This window comes from Mastomys coucha, unplaced genomic scaffold (assembly GCF_008632895.1).
Source record: "Mastomys coucha isolate ucsf_1 unplaced genomic scaffold, UCSF_Mcou_1 pScaffold7, whole genome shotgun sequence".
NCBI lineage: Eukaryota > Metazoa > Chordata > Mammalia > Rodentia > Muridae > Mastomys > Mastomys coucha.
In genome coordinates, this window is record NW_022196913.1 from 79,997,512 (window position 1) to 80,014,183 (window position 16,672).

Below are 16,672 nucleotides of genomic sequence, written 5' to 3' on the forward strand. Positions count from 1 at the left end.
CAAGTGCTGGGATGAAAGGCATGTACCACCACTGCCTGGCTCAATCTCAAACATAACAAATCATTTAATAATAATTCCTAAGACTCAAAATTACAACTAATAGGTGATTCACATCTGCTGGGTGTCTTGATTTGCCACCACTCACCCCTCAACACACACACATTTTTAAAAAACAGGCTTTTTTAATGTTTAATGCTTTTATTGTGAATGAATAGAGTTTTCTTGTAGAAACTATGTATCTATATATTAGTTTAAGGCTTTTCTTTAAATGGGACATTTATATGTCAATAATAAAATCAGCATTTCTTTCTACTTAATTGTGAGTTGTTTATAATATATATATATATATATATATATATATATATATATATATATAAATGTTGGAATACTCTATAATGCCCAAATCAATGTTTCAGTGAGGCTGTGCATTATCCACATTATGTGTAAGTATTAAGAGGCATCCAATGCTTCCGTTCCTAGGTCGTTCAATCCTTTATCTGAATATAACATTCTGAGCTAACGTTAGCTGATTCATATATACTTGTAAATGCTGAACTGAATTGCACTGCCTTCAATGTAATTGTACAGGACAAAGTTCAGATGAATTGAGGATTAGTTGAGTTAACTTGATTTGCAATAAATTGAGCTTAATTGAGCTAAGTTTCAATGAACTGGTGAAATCAAATAGACTAGATTGAAAAAGATGAGTTCCAGGTGGGGGACTCTGTTTCCTTGCTTCCTTTCTTTATCCCCAGGATGTTTTAGTACAAAGGATCGATGAATTTGTGAAATATAAACAAAAAGTAAAATAACTGTGTTTTATAATCAATTGTACTTTCACATTTAGTAATTGTGGGGAGCACTCTATTGTTTGATAGGAAGATAGATCATGAACAAGAAAGATTCTGTTAACGAACTACTTTGCTGTTAGACTTAACCCAGTAAATAGACAAATAAGCTGCAGAGAAAACTAGAGTTACTACTGATTTTGTAATTATTAGAGAGTTACTCACACTGTGTGCAGTGTGAACAATACACACTGAATTTGAGTTTGTGCAGTGCAGTAGCCTAGTAAGTGATGGAAACAAATCTCATGCCAGGCTCCATTCATATGGTTGTACCACAGGAAATGTCGCTGATTTGCACAAGAGTAAATAGTAATCCCCTGTTTCACTAATCAAGCTGCCTGCCTTTTGTGATCGAAGTCATGAAATCCTCAAAGGAATTTCTCAGTTCATCACATGGTTCAGACTCAAGTCTCTCTGGTTTTTTTTCCCTTTTTTTTTTTTTTGAGACAGGGTTTCTCTGTGTAGCCCTGGCTGTCCTGGAACTCACTCTGTAGACCAGGCTGGCCTCAAACTCAGAAATCCACCTGCCTCTGCCTCCCAAGTGCTGGGATTAAAGGCGTGCGCCACCACTCCAGTCTCGAAGGGTGCTGGTTGATATCTCACTTCACGAAAAGTAACAACCTGATTGAGCATTGTTTTTGAAATGTTCATCTAACTGCAAAGTGATGTGTACTTTAAAAGGTATGAGAACCGGGGACTCCAATATTCTTTTGCAAAGACATGAACTGATGGTTTGACTCTATTTTGCTTTCTTCAATCCTTCTAGTTTCTAATTGCTGTTGAATCTCCCTCCCACAAGCCACATCCTACAGATCTATTCCTCTAGGATCTATCTGAGATTACTTTATGTTCCTGCCTATACTTACTCCTAGATAGTCTCATGCTCCTGGCTCTAAATACCTTCGAATGGTAATGGCATCTTAGATTCTAACCTTATTTCTATTTTTCTGCTCAGTTTTATGGTTTGCAGATACTTCAGATGTCTCCGAAGCAGCTTAAAACACTGACTCACTTTGTTCTTGAAACACATGTTCCTTTCTGTGCCCTCTACTTTGCCTTAAATGCCATTCATAAGTGTCTTATTCCTCAAGACCCAAACCAGGGAAGTTATTCTTGATTGCCTTTCTCCCAACCCTTGCTTACCTTTTCCAGTTCCTAACTAGAGAAATGCTTTCCATCATGAGTGCTGGGAACTAGTGACAAAAGCAGATGTCATGGCCTTCCTGGCTCCTCTCAAGCTACATAATCAGAGTTCCATTTGCTGCAGTCCAAAACTAACATTGTTAGTGCATTCTCCAATAATTCTTATGCTAAAGATAAAAGCCAATTGATAACAGGCACTTCAGAGCATAACATACACAAATCCTCTGCTTACTTCCATACCTTTGTGGTGTGTGTGTGTGTGTGTGTGTGTGTGTGTGTGTGTGCGCGCGCGCGTGCACGCTCACACCCCATCTGTTAACTAGACAAATGAAATGCTTCCTTAAACAGTCTCAGACAAGTCATTCCTTAACCCAGGCTCAGTAATTCTTTCCACAGAGGACCAGATAGCACATATTTCTGGCTTACTGGGTAAGCTGTCTCTAATTCCAACTATCCATTTCTGCCTTGATGATACAAAAGCAGCCATAGAAGGTACATAGTAGAAGGTGCATAACCAAATGGATATATCTGGGTTTTCATCAAAATATATTTACAAAACAAAAAACAAACAAACAAAAAAAAAACCAAAAAAACAGCTGGCTCATTTCCCAAATGAGTATCAATGACCTTTCAGAGCCAATTTACTGGCTTCCTGTTGTCCTAAGAACAGCGCCCAAAGTCCTTATCATATTCACCAATGATATTATTCACCAATGATATTATTCACCAATGATATTCATATTCAGTCTGCAGTTGCCTATGCACTTCCCCAGCCCTGCTCAAGTCATAATCCAGCCACACGGATCCATTTAGCTTCCAAAACACACCCACCCCCTTTCCAAGATTAGGTTCTGCATATTAGTATCTGTTTACAGTATCCTTTGCCCAGTTTTTGCATAGACACTAAGAGCATGGACAAAGGAATTAGCTTGAATTCTAAAAATAGATCTACCAGTTACCTTTCTGTGTCTCTGTTTCATCTTACTAACGAGGAGAATAATATTACCTATCTCGTCGGGTTCCTAGGAGGCTTTCTTGTAAGATTCTTAAAAACCTATTTAAGAGGTAAGGCTATTAGGTAACACTATATCCATATTGATGGGACATGTCCACAAAGAAAGTATTTGAAACTGGGAACATTCTTTAAAATACAATTAAAAAACTAATGTGTGTATGTGTGTGTGTGTGTGTGTGTGTGTGTGTGTGTGTGTGTGTGTGTGTACTGGTATACTGCCAGAGTACACCAAGCAGAAAAATGACATTCTCAAGAAATATTTAATAAAGATATAAGTATCTACCTATTTTAGAAAAGTAACTAGGTGTACAGTGGCTACATAGTGTGTTTGTGAAACTGCCCTCCTTTTCTGATGCAAAACACTCCCTCGTGTATGTTTTCTCTCAGTCGATCCCAAGACAGCATGGGCAGACTTCTAACAAAGCCTTAGGTTGCAGAACAATAACAGACGCGAAGATGCCACAGCTAACCGCACAGTTCTCAAACTGTTCCAGGGCGCTGTTGTGTTTTTATGAGGATGCCTGTGCATTGCTGCTGCATCGAAAATAGTGCTGGTTCAGAACAACCAACTGTCCCCAGAGAGCAGAATTTCATCCCTCCAGCCCAGCATGCAGTCAATTTAAAGTAAATGTTAAATTCTCTGACTACCAATTCAATTAACTAGTGAGGCCTGGAATGCTGTAATTAACATTTAACATAAAAGCAGGGAAAACTGTTTACTGGGATCTAAGCAGTGTCTGTTTGTGTTAATTATTCAAGACTGGTTAACAGTGGCTGGGATTCCCTGCTCTTTGTAAAGACACCCATATTTGAGGTCAGACAATGGGTCTGGAGAAGCAATGAGAAACAATGAGTAATGTTACGTTTCCCTGAGGATTGTTTTGTTGTCTGTCACTTTTTACAAATTGTGTCTGTGTGTCAAATAATAATTATCAGTATGCAAGGTAAAACAACCATTCCGGATGAGCTTCCCATCTCCCTATTGTATTCACTGGCCAGTAAATGTGTTCTTAGTCAACAAAACACTTTTCTTGTCCTTGGAGCTTTGTGGTCTGTGGTGGGTGGGAGGGATGAATGATTCTTGAAAGAACCACATTAGACTGACCCTTCTTGGCAAGGGTCAATTAATTGACTGAGTAGGGCTTTATGGAGAGGTTGGAAAGTTCAGGTCCAGCACCTCCCTACAAATTATCTTAAGGTATCTTTAAGCCCTTAATAGACATTTATTAACTTCTTCCTTAGGTGACTTAATGTACTTGTGAGCCATAAGTAATCCTTCAGAATGTTCCTATAACCACTAGCCTCCACCAACCAAATGGTTTAAAAGATTGCAAGACAGCATTTGTGGTTGATAGTAGAAGTGTCCACACTTGGCTGTAACCACCATTTCATCTGATATACCAACGATGCAGTTGAAAAATACCCTGATTCATGACTATTGCTATAAAAACTGTATGAAACTTTTACCATGTTGGAACATGGAATTTGAGGTAACCTGCATCTGTCCTGAGCCATGGTCATTGATATTTAACTCCAGAATAATTGTTTCTTATTCCCTTTGTTAGAGAATTATATTATTGTATTGCCAGTAGCATTAACATTATGTCTAAGTATCTGGTATGAATTTCCTTTATCTTTACTTTCTTCTCCCATATTTTATTAAGATGTAGTTCAAATTATCTAGCTCATTTCATGTTCCAGCAGTTTTGATTGACTACATCACCATATGTGTGTGTGTGTGTGTGTGTGTGTAAAGTAACAATAAAAAACATAAAACTGCCATTTAAATGCAAAAAAAGAATATTATATCTACTGGTCACAGAAATGGGTCTCTAGTCCTTGTAGTTGAGAAACTAGTCCCTCACACCTCACACTGGAACTTGGTGAAAGTCTGAAATTTTTCTCAGAATAATGATACTGCCAAGGCTAGACAAGGAACAAACTTTCTTAAAACTTAATTTCTTTGTTGGTATTTTTATTTTCCAGGCTGTCATCTGTCCTGTGAATCTAGCTGGTATGTAAAACACACACACACATACACATTCAGAGGCACCCACATATCATTTTCCTATGTGTGTATTCTGTACATATATATAATAGCCATTACGGAACTAATAACATTTCTCATATACAGCTTTATGCTACATGTTATAGCAATTTAATTTCCAGCTATGGTTCTCATTAACTGTAGGATCGTCAGTACATTGCTTAACATCCTCAATATTTAATCTGAGTTTTATATTTCAGCGATGAATTTAAAGATCTAGCCAGAGTTTAATATTTAGCTACATTTTCTAATATCATTTATTAATATTTTCCTGTATCATTAGTTTATGTTTTTGTTCATTTTTTGTTTTTTTACTTTGTCATATTCTTAAAATTTATAAAATATTGTAACAATAAAAATGAGTATTATGAAAATTGTTTGATATAAAACAAAAATCAATTGAACAGTCTTATGTAGATGCTTTTCTACAGCAGTACTGAAAATACATACATTTGTCTCAATATAAATTTGAAATAACTCCAAACATATTAACTATATATTTTAAAATCATACATCACTACTAGTATTTTTTTTAATGAACATAAATAGATAAAGTCTTTTCGTTTCTTTGTTTTGGTTTTAGTAGAGCTTAAAATCTTGGCTCTTTCTGTGGTACAAGCCCAAAATAAGAACAATTTTTAGACATTGGAGTTCATTTTAATAAGGCTGTACTTCAATGACCCTCACACTTCCATCGTAGCTAAGCTGAGAGTTGACAGTTCTGCTGCACCAAGGAATGAATTGTAGGCATGATTTTTGGATACAGATTTACTGCTATGGTCAAATCTATTTGACTTGAGTGATTGTCATCATTCTTAGCCCATAGAGAACAGGTTACATTCATTTAAGAAATGGTGTGTGTATTAAGATGGTCTATCCATGAAGTCATTCACCAACGGTTTCAATGAACAATGGTTCTGCTTAGAGGGTGGCAAAGACATTAAATGAAGGTAACAATCTGGTTCATTGGCTGTGGTGGTTTTGAAAAGCATTCACCTCAGCGAAAGAGTAACTTATACAATCTTTTTCTTCAAACTTGATACGATAGTTACAAACATCAAGCAAAGCATTCAGTCTCACTCTTTGTTGTTCTCTTACAAGCCACCTCCCAAGTTAATTGTCTACGTTTCTTTTGGCTGTATAAACTTTTGAAATATGTAAGCTGTTCTGAAAACTATAGTATAGTGCAAAAACATCAAATAAACAATCCTACTAATAGAGAGGCTGCGATAGTAGAAGCCTGATTTCAAGACCATTATGTGGAACCCAGCAAGACATTGTCAAGTACAAACAAGCAGAAAGTGTATATGGATTGTACAATATTGAACTTATTTCTCCAATTACCAAATTAGAGAGACCACTGGGTGACAACCAAGAGATTTCTAATTCCTCATAATTTTGATTTTCAATCAATTAGGATATGTTGGTAATATTAATTTTCATATTAAGATATTAAGAAAAAGTAATTGTTACTTCCTGTGCTCTTGTTGTAAGAGGTGGGATTAGGTTTGTGTGGGTTTGTTGGAAGATTACTTTCTTGCTTCTTCTAGAGTGTAGTTTTGCTCCTTATGTTGGTGTTTTCCATCTATTATCCTTTGTAGGACTGGGTTTGTGGAAAGATTGTGTAAATCTTGTTTTGTCATGGAATATCTTGTTTTCTCCATCTATGGTAATTAAGAGTTTTGCTGGGTATAGTAGCCTGGGCTGGCATTTGTGTTCTCTTAGGGTCTGTATGACATCTGCCCAGGATCTTCTAGCTTTCATAGTCTCTGGTAAGAAGTCCAATATAATTCTGATAGGCCTGACTTTATATGTTACTTGACCTTTTTCCCTTATTGCTTTTAAAACTCTTTCTTTGTTTAATGCATTTGGAGTTTTGATTATTATGTGATGGGAGGAATTTCTTTTCTGGTGCAGTCTATTTGGAGTTCTGTAGGCTTCTTGTATGTTCATGGGCATCTCTTTCTTTAGGTTAGGGAAGTTTTCTTCTATAATTTTGTTGAAGATATTTATTCACCCTTTTAGTTGGGAATCCTCACTCTCTTCTATACCTATTATCCTAAGATTTGGTCTTCTCATTGTGTCCTGGATTTTCTGGATGTTTTGAGTTAGGATTTTTTTTCTTTTTGCATTTTCTTTGACTGTTGTGTCAATGTTTTCTATGGTGTCTTCTGCACCTAAGATTCTCTCTTCTATCTCTTGCATTCTGTCAGTGAAGCTTGCATCTATGACTCCTGATCTCTTTCCTAGGTTTTCCAATCCTGCTTTTCTGGTGTGATAGTGTGTCCAGGACTTGCTATGGTGGGAGAATTGGGTTCTGATGATGCCATGTAACCTTGGTTTCTGTAGCTTATGTTCTTGTACTTTCCTCCGGCCATCTGGTTATCTCTAGTGCTACCTGCCCTGGCTAAATCTGACTAGAGCCTGTCCTACCTGTGATCCTGGTTGTGTCAGAACTCCTTAGAGTCAAGCTGTCTCTGTGTTCCTGTGATTCTGGGATCCTGTGATCCAGGGCCCTGGAATGGAGCTTCCTCTGGGTATTGTGGGACTGGCTGCAAAATTTGCGCACAAGGTCTGTTCAGAGCACCAGCCCAGACAGACTGGAAGGAACCCATGCTACTGGGCTGGTGGAGTTCCTGTGTGCCTGGGTCCCACTGGTCCCAGTTACTCCTGGTGTTGGGACAGATATGTCCTCCTTACCTCTGATCCTCTGATCCTGGGCTTGTAGAAAGCATGGAAGTGGAGCTTCCTCTGGGTGTTGTGCAGAATTGTGGCCAAGGTCTGCTCAGGGTACAGGTCCAGACAGACTGGAAGGGACTAGTTCTGCTGGGCTGGTAGAATTCCTGCTTTCTTTACTACATAGTAAGTTCCTATGTCTATATCAAAATTTGCTTTTATTAATCCATTTAGTTAATATATATTTACATTGAATCACTAGTGACTACCTAATATGGAAAGTGCTTCCATTTTATTATTTTAAAAATATCACTGAGTTTGCTCATTCATTGATTATTTTAAAGGAATATAATCAAGTACTTCCATGTGAAGACCTCCCAGGTTAGATAGGTTATATCTTTGTAGCATGAGCAGAAAGTTCAATAATGGATATTTTGTCTAAATCTCACATGCTGTTTCAGGGACATTCTGTATAATATATTTCTTCCTTTTCAGGAATATATTTCTTCCTGTTAGGCAGATAAAATTATAGCTATTTTTAAGTGAGGAAGCTGAAGTTCAGAAAGATAAGTATCACCTTCAAGGTCATAAAACTAATACATTGCCAAAGTAGAATTGAAATTCATCCATCTGTGTTTATATGCATATATTTACTTCAAGGACATTAGTCTTGTAATGTTTCAAACTGTCCATTTCAAATGGGGAAAATCAATAATTTACTTTTTTTATATATATTATAATCCATATTTAGAGAGAAGAAAGGACATTGAATGTAAAAAAAAAGGAAATAAAAAATAAAACAGAATTGGAAAAAAGCCTGACTGGAAGAGACCCACCCATCGGTGGCCTTCTGAGTTGAGAAGTATAGACAAGTGAGCATGAGGTCAACCAGGGGTTTCCTATACAATATTCAATGAACCCTGAACTCCATTCTTAAGTTCAACTTAAATAAACTCAGTTTTATTTGAAAATAAATAAACATGCTGAGAATTTAAAAATAAAGGTAATTAAAAAACTATTTGGGCAAAGTGGCTCACGCCTGTAATCTGCTGCCAAGAAGATGCGGCAGAAGGAACCATGTGTCAGCCTGACTTGGACTATATAATGTGCTCCAAGAAAGAAAAGGGAAAAAAATATTACATTTAAAATGAAATACTCTTCTGTAGCCATCTACATGGCAACTCTTCATCTGATAATTTTATTATGATTTGCCTGCCTCATTTGATACATAAGAAAAATGGGTTCAAGATAATTTTCCATAAAACAAAATACAAAGCTATTAAGATGCAGAGATAAAATCCAAACCAACCCGTGACTTTGTCCCTCTCCCTTAGACAATGAAGTTGAGGCCTTTAATGGTAGCCAAGCCTGTGAAGGTATGCTTCAACTGTCAAGGTCTTGAGACGTCTCTAGTCACAAGCAATGACCAAAGGTAAACTGTGTGTTGGTTTTTCCTCTACATTTCCTACTTGTTCTAGTTTTATTTCAGCTGCTGTGATAAAATTTCCCAACCAAAACAGACTTAAGGGAGAAAATTCTCTGTTTCTGCTTATAATTGTAGGTGACAGCCCATCATCATAAGGAAAGGAAGGGGGAGTTTCAAATAGTTATACCGCATCCACAGTCAAGAGCTAAGAGAAAACCCTGCGGCCATGCTCAGTTGCTGGACTGGTTGCTAGTGCTCAGCTTCCTCCCTTACTTTTGTACAATTTATGACTCTGTCTGGGAGATGATTCTACTAACACCGGGCTGGGTACCAGCTAACTTAAGACGACAGTCCAGCATAGACATTCCCACATACCAACCTAATATAGACAACCCTTCACTGTAATTCCTTTTCTTTGGAAAGGAATTATTCCTTTCTTATTCGCTATATCAGGTTGACAATGAAATCTAGTCATCATATAGAAGCCAAATTGAAAAGTGTCCTTGATGAAGTAGAAACCAGAAAAGCTGGTGGAAAGCCAGCGAGCAAACAGCTTCTGATCCACAAGAGACATGCTCTCTCAGGCCACCAAGTGAGCTTTCCCTGTATCTGCCTTAAGATGACCTCTCTTCCAGATCCCTTAACTCTAGAGTCACGTGATCAGAGTCATGTCAGTGGCATTGGTAATTTCCCAGGAGTCAGGGCCGGAAGGAGACACCTGCAGCTCCAGAGAGGTAGCAACCACCATTACACATGGCAACTATATACTTTTTCTAAACTTCCAGAAATAGTTGGTTGATTCCCCTTCCCCATTAGAATTTGCCCTTACAGATGGAATAATAACAAATTCTCCTTGCTGTGTTTTCTGCCATATTAAGAGTCCTAGAAATGACTATAAGAGGTCTATCAGAGACCTTTGGAAGTTATCATAAAGGCAGTACAAATAATTCAAACCAAACTTCCTGAAGTCATGAGGATCAACCCCAGAACAAGAAGTTTCATTTTGGGCTAGAGAGATGATAGCTCAGTGGTTAAGAGCACTGGCTGCTCTTCTAGAGGTCCTGAGTTCAATTCCGAGCAACCACATGGTGCCTCACAACCGTCTGTAATAGGATCTGATGCCCTCTTCTGGTATGTCTGAAGACAGCTACAGCGTACTCATAGTAAATAAATAAATAAATAAATAAATCCCAAAATTTAAAAAAGAGGTTTGGTTTGAATGGTGCAGATAAGCTAGGAGACATGCTAAGGTCTCAGACATGGAGAAGTAAGAAAGATGGAAGAAGACACCAGGAGATCCTACTTGTGAGAGAATTGGCTGTTGCCTGGATACAATAGCCATTGAGGTATTACTGTTTTGAATATACTTGAGTCATTGCCATCTGTGTTAATTAAGCATTCTGATGAAATCTGTGAGCAAATGATTAGCATTTTATCTGGGAGATGGTAGACATATAATACATTTTCAATTGATACATCAATTTGTGTATTTGTTATGTAGATTTTTTTGGAGAGTCTCTGGGAACCATTTCTTCCTTTGGCCTGGTTGAACCTGCTAGAAAGACTTATTATTTATGGAACTAGGAGTTAGAAAATAGTTGTTACATATTCCAAGCTAAGCGCATTCTACAATGTATCAGAAGAGAGGACAGAAAGCATCAAGGACAAGGAGAGAGCACACTGGCATATTCTGGCAATTACCTGTAGAATCCAGCCGGATTCTAAAATTACCAAACACAAGAAGGAACAGAGAGAAAGTTGTTAATTTAAAAATATTTTCTTTTCTTTTTCTTTAAAGATGTATTTATTATATGTAAGAACACTGTAGCTCTTTTTAGACACCAGAAGAGGCCATCCGATCTCATTATAGATGGTTGTGAGTTACCATATGGTTGCTGGGAATTGAACTCAGGACCTCTGGAAGAGCAGTCAGTGCTCTTAACCACTGAGCCAACTCTCCAGCTCTTGCTCTGGCCTTGCTCATTCCAGTCAACAGTTGTTAATTTAATACCTTTTCAAAATTCAAAAGTATTCTCTTAAATACACATAATACCAGAATACCAGAAAAGAAAATAATCGCAACTCAACGATGTGCTAGTCTCTACCTAGTTTTCCTGTTGCTTCTTTTGCAAAGTGCTGATCCCAGTGCCCTAATAATAGCAATGGATTCCCTCATGGCTTAATAAACTAAGTGACAAGTCAAGGTATCATCAGGACAATGTTCCTTCCAGAGGCCTGAAGGAGGGCTCTTCTTTGCTTTCTGGTTCCTGGAAATCTTTGGCATGCCTTAGCTTACATATGCATCACTCCAGTCTTTGGAGCTCTGGTCACCTCATTTCAGTTCTTTAGTTCTTTGCTACAGATAACTCTGAAACTAAGTAGGCTTTGATTTAGAGAAATGAAGTACTATCTTACAATTATTTCAAAAAATGAAAGAAAAATTAAACAATCTGTGTACTAGTTACCTTTCTGCTGCTGTGATAAAATATCATGCCCAAAGCCACTTGTGGAAGAAAGCATTAATTTTGGCTCCAGAGAGATAGCAACCACCACCAGGCATGGCAACAGGCAGGACATCATGGTAGTAGGAGCAAGGAGTTAAATGACAGAGGTTTCCTCAACACAGAGGAGACCGGTGAAAGAAAAGGAAACAGGGAGACTGAGCTATAAACTTTCAAAGCCCCACCTCAGTCATGTGCTTCCTCCCACAAGGCTTTACCTCCTAAAGCTTTCATAACTTTGCAGATAGCAACACCAACTCAGGACCAAGTGTTTAAACCCAGGACCCTATAGGTGACATTTTTTTCTATTCAAATCTCGAATGTCTGATAACAGTTCATACACACTTCAATTTTGAGGAGACACAGAAGTAATCTTGAATAAAATACTACATTTTCTATCATGTCTTCTCACTCTGTTTTGAAAGAGGAGAACATATTTTCTAGCTTCAAAAGTCTTTCACAGATTTCCAGATGGAGAAAATGAAAATGTGCCTCAACACTGTAGCACCAAATCCTGCCCAAGTTCTAGACTGATGACCTGCCCTGTCATTTTCAGATTTGATGCCTGAACAATTGTGTGAGTCAGTTCTAAAAAATGGGAATGTCGTGTGTGTGTGCGTGTGTGTGTGTGTGTGTGTGTGTGTGTGTGTGTGTTTGTCTATATGTATGAAGTATTCTGTTCTGTTTCTATGGAAAATGCTAACTGATACAAAGTCTAATATGCTTCACACTTAAATTGTTTTCCTACTTAACTTAGCTCATTGAACAGTATTAGAATTGATTGTTTCAGGGACCTGGCAGTGGTAGGTTCTTCTGTAGGGTCTATTATATACCTCTCCAGTCAGATGGAGCTGGCTATGCTTACAGCACCAGGTATGAATGGAGCAGGCCTTAAACTTAGACAGCTGTTGGTTAAACCCAGGATAAAACCGCTATGGTTGTACTACTGGGGCTATCTTCCTGGACCATTCAAACTTGTGTTGAATATTTATCCTTATACCTGCAGATAAGTGTAGTTTTCTCCATAATCAAAGGAAATTGCTCTTGCAATAGGTGGAAACTATTAAACCTTCATAATATAAAGAGTAGGTGATTGTGGGGTGGCCAGCCTCAAAAGAGAGGAGTAGCCAATTGTTTTGTTTGGTCTGTGGCACTCTCCCTGATCCATGACTTACTGATGACTGAAGGCTCCATACAAGCAACCATGCTTCTGTGAGGTTCTGATTCTAACGGTTATGTCCAGCTGAGAGGATAGCAATTGCAGCCCTTCTAGGAAGAAGAATCTTCTGACTCTTATATTCTTTCTGCCCTCTTTCTTGGCATACCCTGAGCCTCATAGAGTGTTCTAAGTATCCTATTTTATGCTAAGCCCTCAACTGTACTCTACTATCAAGAGCCAAAGAAAGAAACCAGGTAAACATATGAGAAAGCCAGGTAAGGAATACAGCAAACAGGATAGAAGGGGGTTAGGGAAAAGAGAGGGAGGGAGAGAGAGAAACAGAGAGAGAGGGATGGAGGAAAAGAGGGAGAGAGAGAAATTGATTCATAGTAAACTGAAATAAGACATTGATTTAGGATTAGATGATGTTGATTTAGGATGACATAGGGAGAAATGAGCTTGGTCTTCTTTCTTAGGTCTCCAGAAACTAAACTAAAAGTTGAGTTTTTCTGAGCACTTTAGTACAGTACCTCATAGATGTCATACCCCATCAGCAGGTGGGAGAATCCATAGATGTCCTTTAAGTTATGACAGGTTTGTATGTGACCCATGTGTTAGGAAACTAAGTAAAAGATAAGTGCCACACACCTAAACTAATAAACAAAGTTCATGGTAGACTGACAGTTGTTTCCTCTCATGATGGCTGGCTGCAAGCTGACTTTGCAGTTTCTGTCAGCACAAGAACAGAAAGCATTGTGCTTCATGTTCCTCACACAAGAAAGGGTCAAAGACCAAAACTCAAGGTATAGCTCTTATGAAGAAATGTGGTGTGTGCATGTGTGTGAGCATTTGTGTGTGTGTGTGTGTGTGTGTGTGTGTGTGTTTGGAGGGGGGGAGCATCAGCTCTGTTCTCCCCTATAGGTGTTAACCATGCCTGACCCTGCTTAGCTTCTTAGAACAGTCAAGATGGCACACATTCAGCATGCTATCTATGGCTTCGACCTATTCTTATGATGTCTGAAGCAGAGTGAATTGAAATCCACAGTGCTCAGGTAAGGAGCAAATGAGAACACCAGGCAGCCATACTGCCAGCTACAACACGGCTGGCTTATTTACACACACACACACACACAGAGAGAGAGAGAGAGAGAGAGAGACAGAGAGACAGAGAGACAGAGAGACAGAGAGACAGAGAGACAGAGAGACAGAGACAGAGACAGAGACAGAGAGAGACAGAGACAGAGAGAGACAGAAACAGACAGAGACAAAGAGAAAGAGAGAGAACTGTAATTATAGTCTCTTAACTATAAATTTTCTTGCGACACTGCACCTTATGACCCATCTTTTAGAAAGGTTTGTGTGGAGATGCTATGAGCTTTGAGGGACAATACACCAACAAAACGATAAAAAAAAAAAAAGGAAAAATGAAGCTGTATGTATGTCCTTGCTTTCCTGTTCACAGCCTCTGACATAAGTAAAAGAAACTTAATGAAATCCCACAAGGAGGTCATGATCGAATGCTCAGATCCTAGGAAAAGAACTCAATCTTTTACCTCTCTCTTCCCACTGGCCTCTAAGAACCAGCTCTTTATCCCTTGAAGCCTGGACATAAACATTTTAGGTGTGGAGAACAGGCCTCTAAGATAGATTGAATGGACTGAGGCAAAATCCTAAGTAAAGGGAAAACCTCCCGCTCTCATCAGAGATGAGTCTTAAGAGACTTCCCCTTTAAGAATTATGCAAATGGAGCAGTCAGAAAATTGAGAGAGACAAAGACAACCACTTTCTTTCTTTAATGGCCCATAGCCAATCCTTCAAACTGAGACTTTACAAAATTAAAAGAAAAAAATTTTTAAACACTTTTTTTTTTCTAAAGAGCAGAAAATCCTCGGGAGCGGGAGCTATTAAAGGCTCTGGCCTCGCATCGAAACTGCAGATTTGGCAGTGGCCGATTTCAGCTGGATTTTTTTGGGCAGTATGCAGCAGCAAATTTTGCTCTTTTTAATATAATGGCAAGAGGGCTGGGAGCAGTGGGGATGGCTTCAGGCGGTGCCAAATTTTAAATGAAAAATCTAACTATAGCTGTTCCCTCGTCTCTCTGGGAGAGCTCGCAATGATTGTGTGGAACGCCAGGGTGAAAGGTGACCTCAGCGTGGCCGCTTTGGAGCGGAGCTCAAGGTATAGCTTAGGTCAGCTTGCCCTGCACCTGGCCCCTGGGGAGGATTTGCAGTCCTGTGACAATAGGAGAAGTGAGGAATTTAAAAGCAACTTAGCTTGGCTGAACCAGGAGCAGAGCTGGTATCAAGTGAAGGAGTTTACCCTTTGATCTCTGAGCCCTTGAGCTACTGCGCAGGAAATAATCACGGAGTTATAAAGTACGCGCCTAACTTACCGTGTAAGCCATGCAGCGAGCCCTCGTGGGCCTCTCTGAATTCCGTGATGTGAGGCAGGGTCGAGGCACCCGAGAAGCAAAGGGCGCATTGCAATGCATTCATCGCGATGTGAGTGCGGCAAGGAGCCACTGCTGGCCTCTAAGTATTTCTCTACTCGCTCTTGCAGCCTTTAGCCCCTTGCCTTCTCACTTCCTCTAAACCTCAAGAACGACTCTTCTCATAAAAGCAGGTGTATTGACGCAGAGAAAAGTCTGGGGTAATTTCTAGCAATCTAAAAATATAAATTTGGGACAGAGGGTTCAAATCCTGCGTTATGAAGTATGGGGGGGGGGCTACAATATTCATGTGATTGGTTACTTTTCTAATTATTGTGACAAAATGACCAACAAAAGTCACTTCAGGGAGGAAGCATTGACTGTGCTCACATTCCAACAGTACAATCCATCAGGGTAGGAAGTCATGGCAGCAGGAATTTCAGGTGGCAGGTTACAATGTATCCAGGGACCCACAGCAAAGATGAATGACCGAGCTCAGCTTAGTTTCTCCTTTTTAATCAGCCTGAGGACCCAGCACAAGAAAAGGTGTCCCTCACAGTTCGGGGTACATTTGTCTTCTCACCTCAATTAACATAATCTGAAAGTCATCACATAGACGTGGCCAGTGATTTTTTTCTTCTATGTGCTTCCAGATGTTCTCAATAGGGTAACTGACAGTATCTTTGAACTTTAAATGAACAGGAAGCCAGATAAGCAAACTCAAATACTATACTTGATGTCTGTTAACCAAGCAGGCAGGCAGACATGCCTGCATGTGCAACACACAAACACACACACACACACACACACACACACACACACACACTATATCTTTGGGTGATTATCAGAAAGTGTAAGACAAATAGATGAATGCCTTTCTTCCTTTGTGTCAAATCCTTCAGTTTCCCCTTGAAGAGCACAGTTTCAATGATGTGTCCAATGGCTGAGTTTGGTGACTGTCATGAGAAAGTAACAGAGATAGTGTCCACCTATTTTATTACAGCATACAGAAAATGGGACAGACTAGTGACTGTATACAGAAGCAGCAATCCCTAGCTGGGGCAACCGTGCAACCCAGGATGGCTGGTTCCTAAGTCATAGCAGTAAGAGCCTCTGTGAATAGCAGTCATTACAAGGGAGCCCATCAACAATGATAGGCAACGTACCCCACTGGAGACTCTGGCTGCATACTTCTTGGGTCTGAGGAGCATTTCACGAATGAGTACAGAGTACTTCATGAACAACTAGAGGAAAGACTTAAAATGTAATGTATATTTTTAACATAATTATATTCAGTCTGATGAGATCTACCCAATATTCTCTAGTCAACAGGGAAATGTGAACTAAACCCACAAGGAGATATAACTATTTATCTAGAAAACAAGACCACAACAAAATGTTTCCTTGCTCAACTCTGTACCAGGGGGCA